Source organism: Arachis stenosperma, chromosome 6 (genome assembly GCF_014773155.1).
Source record: "Arachis stenosperma cultivar V10309 chromosome 6, arast.V10309.gnm1.PFL2, whole genome shotgun sequence".
NCBI classification, from domain to species: Eukaryota; Viridiplantae; Streptophyta; class Magnoliopsida; order Fabales; family Fabaceae; genus Arachis; species Arachis stenosperma.
In genome coordinates, this window is record NC_080382.1 from 88,652,221 (window position 1) to 88,661,609 (window position 9,389).

The following is a 9,389-nucleotide window of genomic DNA, read 5'->3' on the forward strand; positions in this document are numbered from 1 at the left end:
TCAAACCAAATATTTCCAAACCCAACTTCCCCACACTTAAATCATGAGCACTTTTACTAGTCTAAGCTAACTAAGGATTCAAATTAAGGACATTATTGTTTTTCGCTCAGAGTTAGTAATGTGCTAAAGTAAAGAACAAATGGGTGTATTAGGCTCAAATTGGTTTGCAAAGGATAATGGAAGGGAAGGCCATATGGGTATGTAAGCTCAGTGAAACAAGGCCTCAATCATATAAGTGCATGTATACATCAAATAATGGAAATATAGAATCAAGCAAGACAAAGATCACAATTTTAGAGATAATAACACACACAAAAATAAAATATTGGTTGATAAAATGCAACCAATCAAATAGGCTAAAAAATCTCACTGGTTTTGTGTGTTCAAGCTTTAAACCATGTTCCAAAATAATATTTCTTTCTTACAAGTTTTTCAAGAAGTTTTATTCAAATTAGTGAAATATTATAAGAATTTCTTGAAAAAGAGAATATTACTTCAACCAAGTGGTAAAATATGCACAAAATCAAGAAAATATGCAATCAGATGTGCAAATGCAACAATGAACAAACAAATAAAATAAAAAATTTGGTGTTGAGCCAATAAATAACTAACCCATGGAGATCGGTATCGACCTCCTCACACTTAAAGATTGCACCGTCCTCGGTGCATGCTGAGATGTGCAGGTGGACGGGTTGCTTCAACTGACGCTTGTAGATGGAGGTGTCTTGATTGGAGATCTCTTGGTTCCTTTCCTTGCTGGTGTTTTGTCAGTGGCCTTCTCTTTTCCTTTCTTGGTACCCATGCTTAAGGAAGAAGAAAATGGAAGAGTGTGAAATATAGAAAACTAAGACCGAAAGGAAGGAAATTCAAGTGGTAAGGAATGCCAAAGGAAAGATGATAGTCCATCTACATGGTAGCTACAACATGTAGGGAAGACAACAATAAAGATTAAAAATGGCAATTCAAAATAATTAGATGCAAGAGGGTAAAAACATGCAAATAATAGGCATGAGAAGCATAGCTCAAGCATCAAGTAATAAATGTGCCAAATTAAAGAGCATGTGTAATGATGACAATTGTGAATGATAATCCCAAATACATTGGGTGTGCAAGTTAAAATAGGGATGAAAATAATGTAATCCAAATGTATATGAGAGACATAAGTAAATGTCAATTGTCAAATCTCTTCTCCGAGTAGCCACGTGCTCAAATAAAATAAGGCACTTATCCAAATAAAACTCCAACACCAACATGAAATTGCATGAAAAAGAATTGAAAAAGAAAAAAGAAAGAACAAATAAATGCATTAAATTAAAGAGATAGAAGAGTAAAGGGGAAGAAGAAGAGAAAGAAAGAAGAAAGAAGGAAAGATAGAAGAAGTAAGGATTAGAAAAGAAAGGATAAGATAATTGGCACTAATCTGGATAGGTTGTGCAACGCTGGCGACGCGGTCGCGTTGGTGACGCGATCGTGTGGTTCGCAATAAGGTCAGGTGACGCGGACGCGTGGGGCACGCGGACGCGTGGCCTGTTTTGTGCGACTGGCGCGAGTGCAGCCTCGCGGTCGCGCAACTCTCTGTTCGAAACTCTTTTTGCCAAAAATTTGGGTGACGCGATCGCGTGGGGCATGCGATCGCGTGAGTGGCCATCATGGGGATATGACACGGATGCATGGGGCACGCGTTCGCGTGGTGAGGCTTGGCCTTCCAGCACGAGTCCAGCCCAACTCTAGCTCAACTTTCGGCCATGCACCTGGTTGACGTCGATTTTCAGGTCACGCGGCTGCGTGGGTGACGCGGTCGCGTGGGAGGAATGTTTCTCATGTGACGCGGACGCGTCAGCGACGCGGTCACGTGAATCGATTTGTGCCATTAGCGCACCTCCATCCACGCTTTCGCGTGACTCTCTGTTCAACCTTATTTTCTTCCAAACGCACATACGACGCAGACGCGTCAGCGACGCTGTCGCGTCACGTGCGAAAATCCCCTTTTTTTTATATCTGAAAAATAAAAAATGCAGAATGTAGTGTTAATATGAATGTGATGCAAAAATCCAGATTCAATATAATAAAATAAAATAAAACTCGAAAACAAATAAAACTAAATAAAAATGAAAAAAGGAACGATCATACCATGGTGGGTTGTCTCCCACCTAGCACTTTTAGTTAAAGTCCTTAAGTTGGACCTTTGGTGAGCTCCTTGTCATGGTGGCTTATGCTTGTACTGATCCAGGAATCTCCACCAATGTTTGTATCTCCAGTAACCTCCGGGGTCCCAAACTAAGCACGTAAAGCCCTTACGAAGCTTCAAACAGATTCTTAGGCTCCCGGGGTGACAAATGTCAGAACAGATTCCAAGATCCCAAACCTTACCTTTACACCCGTTTTTGTCTTGATTTGCATTTTTCCAGCCGGGTGAAAGGTGATCTCAATTCTCACTGCAGCGACCAAATAACTTCCTAGACCCATTCAGTTGAGCTCTATACCAACCTTTGCGTTTAAAATTAAAGCTTCTAACCATGATGAACCTTGCAGGACAATTCTTACCACTGGCCATCTTCCGCTTACTCTTAATGTCACAAAGAGCTCTAAGTTGACCATCCGTCTCCAGTAGCCCATATTCATGTGGAATTAGAAAGCTAAGGGATATGAATTTTACCCACTTCAATGTTGTGAAGGATGATGGCAACTTAGGGGGAGGTATCTTCAATGAAATTGCAAGCTCCACTCCCTTGTGCTCTTTTATGATAATTACCACCTCTTTGCAAGCTTCTTTAATTTCAACCTCTTCCTCTTGGTAGCTTTCTTTCAGTTCAATCTTCTCTTCATTGCTTTCCAAGGGCATGGGAGGTTGTGCTTCTTCTTCTTGAATCTCCATCTCTTAATCAACTTCTTCCAAGTCTTCAACTGTGATATGCCTTGGAGGTTGTACACCCTCCTCATCATCAATTACAACCGTCTTGGAAGGAGGCTCTATGTTTTGACTTTCCCATGGATGTTCAGTATCTCCTAAGTCTTCAACCAATTCTTCTTCTTTAATAATTCCGGCCTCATCTACTTGTTCCAGTACAAAGTCATGCTCCGTACTGTTCACTGGAGTTTCTAGTATCTCCTTCATACTACGTTCTTCATTAGATTGTCTACATGAAGCCATGGGGGTTCCTTGAGTGTTCGAATGTCGGGAAGCTAATTGACTCATTATTGCTTGCCCCAATGGATGAATGGTTTCCTGAAATCGATCCACTGTTTCCTTGAAACGATCCTTTGTCTCTTGATGCACTCGGCTTTCATAAATAGGATCATAGTGCTCTTGGATTAATGGATATGGAGATGGTGAATATTGAAGTGGTGGTTTTTGTGAGTAATTGGGTTGGAATGGGGTGGTTCTATATATGGTTCATATGGCTCATAAGGTGGTTGGTGTGGTGGTTGAGTGTTAGGGTCATATGGAGGTAAATGGTGGTAGTTGGCTTGTGAGTGTGGTGGTTCAAAGTTGTGTTGAGGAGAGGGTTTATAGGCATATGGTGGTGGTTGTTGATAGTTCATTGGAGGTGGTTGTTGCCATGAGGGTTGATCAAATCCTTGTGGCTCCTCTCATCTTTGATTGTTCTAACCTTGAAGCCTGTTCTTATTGTAATTTCTTCTTCCTGCAACATAATTGTAACCAGACTCATAGCCAAAGGGGTGAGAGTTCATAGTAGCAAACAAAAATTAAAAACAAAAATAAAAACAAATTGAAATTAAAAGGTTATTTTAATTTTTTTTTAAATTTGAAAATTAAATTTTGAAATTTTGAAAATTAAATTTTGAATAAATTAAAAGGTTATTTTAATTTTTTTTTTAAATTTGAAAATTAAATTTTGAAATTTTGAAAATTAAATTTTGAAATCTGAAATTTGAAATTTTGAATTTTAAAAATTTTTTGAAACTTTGAATTTTGAAATTTTGAAAATTGAAATTTAAATATTGAATTTTAAAATTTGATTTTTTGAAATAAGATAAGATAAGATAAAAATTTTAAAATAAAAATCAATAACCTCTTAATTTACAAAAAAGCAAAAAATAAAAACAAAAATAAAAACAAATAAACAAGCAAAAATAAAATATTTACAATAACCAATAATAAGGCACACGTTTGCAATTCCCCGGCAACGGCGCCATTTTGACGTTGGGATTTTTGCCAGTAAAGAATTTCATAAAAACAGTCGCGTTGTAGATATAGTCTCTAAACTGACAGAAATTTCTTCGTACAAACGTTTTGGTTGTCACAAGTAACAAACCCCTTAAAAATTGTTAACCGAGTATTTAAACCTCGGGTCGTCTTCTCAAGGAATTGCAGGGAGGTATGTTCTTATTATTGGTTATGAGTTGTAAATTGGGGTTTAGGAGGTAAGGAGGGAATATGTTGAATGACAAATAAAATAAAATAAAACAATAACAATAAAATCTCTTGGCAAGGTATAAGAAATTGGAAGTCCAGACCGAATTATCCTTATCAATGATAATAAAAATTGAATCTTAATTTCACTTAGTTAACCCTTACTTAAAGCAGAGGAAGGTCAAGTGACTAATTAGTTTGATCTTCAAATCCGAGTTAATTCCTAAGAAAAGATTGGGATTATTGAAGTTTAATTCAATTAGAGGAGATAACAATTATCAATTATGCTGTTGAGTTGGATAACTTCCTGAGTTACTGATTTCTTAACCAAAACCAAAAGGAAAGGAAATTGAAGCTACTGGAATAAAAATGCCTTCAGATGGGAAGCAATAATCATGTAAATAAAAGAAAGCAATAATAACTGAAATACCTCAAATAATATTAATTCAAACAAAATCATAACATGAAAGCCATAAGCCAATTGAGATGTAAATAAGAAATGGAGTAATAAAATAAAATAAATAAAAGTAGAAAATACTCTAAGGGAACATTGAACCTGGGATTTAGAGTCACTCCTAAAACTAAGAGAAGTCCTAAATCCTAATCCTAAGAGAGAGGGGAAAACCTCTCTCTCTAAAACTACATCTAAAACATGAAAAGTGAATTATGAGAGCTTGATGAGTCTCTGCAAGTTCCCTGACTTTAATCTATGTTTCTGGGCGAAAACTGGGTTGAAATGCGGCCCAGAATCTTGATCGGGGTAAAACTTGTCTCTCAACAAATTCCCATTCGGCAAGTGTACCGAATTTGTCGTCAAGTAAAAACTCACAATAGAGTGAGGTCGAATCCCACAGGGATTGATTGATCAAGCAACTTTAATTAGAGGAATGATCTCGTTGAGCGAATCCATGAATAGAGTTGATAATTGCAGAAATTAAAATGGCGAGAAAGTAAATGACTGAAAGTAAATAGCAGAATTGTAAATGGGAATGGGGGAATTGCTCATAAAAGTAAATTGCAGAAAATAAAGAGAATGGGTAAGATCAGAAATGGGGAGTTCATTGGGCTTAGGAGATGTTGCATTCTCCGGATCAATTTCATTTTCATCTCTTCCTCAATCAATGCACTCATTGATCTCCTTGGCAATCTTAAGTGATTGAATCACAATTTCTTGCAATTCAATCTCTCAAATCTTGATCAATAGCCAATTCCTTGGTCAATTGCTCATGAGAAGAGATGAAGTGTGGTCACTGATTATACCACATGCACTTCCCAAATCAAATGCTTAGAGGGTTATAGCCACATACCCATTCACACTCAATTTGGTCCAGCATGAGAAAGCATTTCTAGCTAATCTCTTCATTCCTCTTTCAAGGATCCGAAGAGATCCATGTTTGAATAGCTTCTTTTCCAAGATAACTATCCAATTGGATGAAGATCGAAAGCTTTCAAGTAAAATCAAAAGGATAGATAGAAGAAGAATAAGAAAATTAGTATTGATCCATCAAATTACAATAGAGCTCCCTAACCCAATGAAAGGGTTTTAGTTGTTCATTGCTCTAGAAATCAAAATCAAAGATGGAGAATACATGATAAAGCTAGAAGTACAAAGAAAGTAAATACAAAGAGTAGTTCTTTGTCCTAGCTCCTTCCAAAAGCCCCTCTCTCTTTCAAAACTACTCCTATATATACTACTCCTCTCAGCTTCTAGTTAGCTCTTCAAGTCTTGGGCCTCTGGATCTTTGAGCTTAAAGCAGTTCCTTTCTTCAATTGGGCTTGGCTTACTTGCAGAGAGATAGTGTGAAGTTGGCATAGACTTTAGCTCAAGATGTTAGGGGTTTTTATCATTTAGTGAAAATACAAGTTCGAGAACGTTAGTGATACTTAACATTGTCACTAACGTTACCATGCACCCCTTTGCCTCACGTTAAAGCCCACGTTAACTGGGTTAACGTGGCTTTTAACGTTGCCTTGTTAGCCTTCGAGAACGTTAGTGACACTCAACATTGTCACTAACGTTCAATTGTGCCCCTTCTTGCTTCACGTTAAAGCTCACGTTAACTAGGTTATCGTGGCTTCTAATGTGGCTTTTGCCAACCTTTGAGAATGTTAGTGACACTCAACATTGTCACTAACGTTCAAGTGTGCCCTAGGTCTCACGTTAGAGTCCACGTTAACTAGGTTAACGTGGCTTCTAACGTGGCCATTCTTAGCCATCCCAACGTTAGTGACAATGTTGAGTGTCACTAACGTTGGCTCATTCTTCATTCCTCATCATTAGCTTCCACGTTAACCAAGTTAACGTGGAAGTTAACGTGGCTCTTGGGGGTTGTGTGGTTGCTCCAACGTTAGTGACAATGTTGAGTGTCACTAACGTTGTCGACAACTCTCCATCTCTTACGTTAGCTCCCACGTTAACCAAGTTAACGTGGGAGTTAACGTGTTTCTTTGCACCTTAGGCCAACGTTAGTGACAGTGTTGAGTGTCACTAACGTTGGCTTCTCTTCCCCCTTTAACGTTTGAGGCCACGTTAACCTAGTTAACATGGCTTCTAACGTGGCCATTTGTGAGCAATTGCCAACGTTAGTGACAATGTTAAGTGTCACTAACGTTGGCTCAACTTCTCTTCTCCACGTTAGAGTTCACGTTAACTTAGTTAACGTGACTCTTTAACGTGGGCATTGATGGCTTTTGAGAGTGTTTTTTGGCAATTACTTTTCTCCTTAACTTTGCAAGTTACCTTCCATTCCTTGCTTCCTTTGGTCCTGAAATCAAGCAATAGAGTGCATCAAAGTTCTAGTCCAAGTCATGGGTAATTGGTGCACGAAATTGCAATAACACTTTTGCAATCCCGCACAACTAACCAGCAAGTGCACTGGGTCGTCCAAGTAATACCTTGCGTGAGCAAGGGTCGATCCCACGGAGATTGTCGGCTTGAATCAAGCTATGGTTATCTTGTAAATCTTAGTCAGGATATCAGAAATTATCAGGATTGATTGTAAAAAGTAAAAGAACATGAAATGGTTACTTGTTTTGCAGTAATGGAGAATAGGTTTGAGGTTTGGAGATGCTCCATCTTCTGAATCTCTGCTTTCCTACTGTCTTCTTCATCAAACACGCAAGTCTCCTTCCATGGCAAGCTGTATGTAGGGTTTCACCGTTGTCAATGGCTACCTCCCATCCTCTCATTGGAACGGTTCCTAATGCCCTGTCACGGCACGGCATTCCATATGTCGGTTCTCAATCAGACCGGAGTAGAATCCAGTGATTCTTTTGGCGTCTGTCACTAACGCCCCGCCTTCAGGAGATTGAAGCATGTCACAGTCATTCAGTCATTGAATCCTACTCAGAATACCACAGACAAGGTTTAGACCTTCCGGATTCTCTTGAATGCCGCCATCAGTCTAGCTTATACCACGAAGATTCCGATAAAAGAATCCAAGAGATAACTACTTAATCTAAGGTAGAACAGAGGTGGTTGTCAGGCACATGTTCATAGTTGAGAATGATGATGATTGTCACTGATCATCACATTCATCCGGATTAAGAACAAGTATTATCTTAGAATGGAAGCAAGCATGATTGAAAGAGAAACAGTAGTAATTGCATTAATCCATCAAGACACAGCAGAGCTCCTCACCCCCAACCATGGGGTTTAGAGACTCATACTGTGGAAAGAAACGTGTACAAAAATGTTATGAGGTCATGAGGTACCGATTACAAAGTCAAAAGGTCCTATAAGTAGTAAACTAGTATCCTAAGGTTTACAGAAATGAGTAAATGACAGAAAAATCCACTTCCGGGCCCACTTGGTGTGTGCTTGGGCTGAGCATTGAAGCTTTTATGTGTAGAGACGTTTTCTGGAGTTAAACGCCAGTTCTCATGCCAGTTTGGGCGTTTAACTCCAAGTTTTATGCCAGTTCCGGCGTTTAACGCTGGAATTTCTGAGGCCGGATTGCTACGCAGGTTTGGGCCATCAAATCTTGGGCAAAGTATGGACTATTATATATTGCTGGAAAGCCCTGGATGTCTACTTTCCAATGCCGTTGAGAGCGCGCCAATTGGGCTTCTGTAGCTCCAGAAAATCCACTTCGAGTGCAGGGAGGTCAGAATCCAACAGCATCTGCAGTCCTTTTCAGTCTCTGGATCAGATTTTTGCTCAGAACCTTCAATTTCAGTCAGAAAATACCTGAAATCACAGAAAAACACACAAACTCATAGTAAAGTCCAGAAAAGTGAATTTTAACTAAAAACTAATAAAAATATAATAAAAACTCAACTAAAACTACCAAAAACATACTAAAAACAATGCCAAAAAACATATAAATTATCCGCTCATCACAACACCAAACTTAAATTGTTGCTTGTCCCCAAGCAACTGAAAATCAAAATAGGATAAAAAGAAGAGAATATAGTATAGACTCCAAAATATCAAAGAAACATAGTTCCAATTAGATGAGCGGGACTAGTAGCTTTTTGCCTCCGAACAGTTTTGGCATCTCACTCTATCCTTTGAAGTTCAGAATGATTGGCATCTATGAGAACTCAGAACTCAGATAGTGTTATTGATTCTCCTAGTTAAGAATGATGATTCTTGAACATAGCTTATGTATGAGTCTTGGCTGTGGCCCAAAGCACTCTGTCTTCCAGTATTACCACCGGATACATACATGCCACAGACACATAATTGGGTGAACCTTTTCAGATTGTGACTCAGCTTTGCTAAAGTCCCCAATTAGAGGTGTCCAGGGTTCTTAAGCACACTCTTGTTGCCTTGGATCACAACTTTATTTCTTTTCTTTTTCTTTTTCTTTTTCTTTTCTCCCTTTTTTTTTGTATTCACTGCTTTTTCTTGCTTCAAGAATCAATTTGATGATTTTTCAGATCCTCAATAACAGTTCTCTTTCTCCTCATTCTTTCAAGAGCCAACAAATTTAACATTCTTAAAAACAACAAATTCAAGAGACATATGCACTGTTCAAGCATTCATTCAGAAAACAAAAAGTATTGTCAC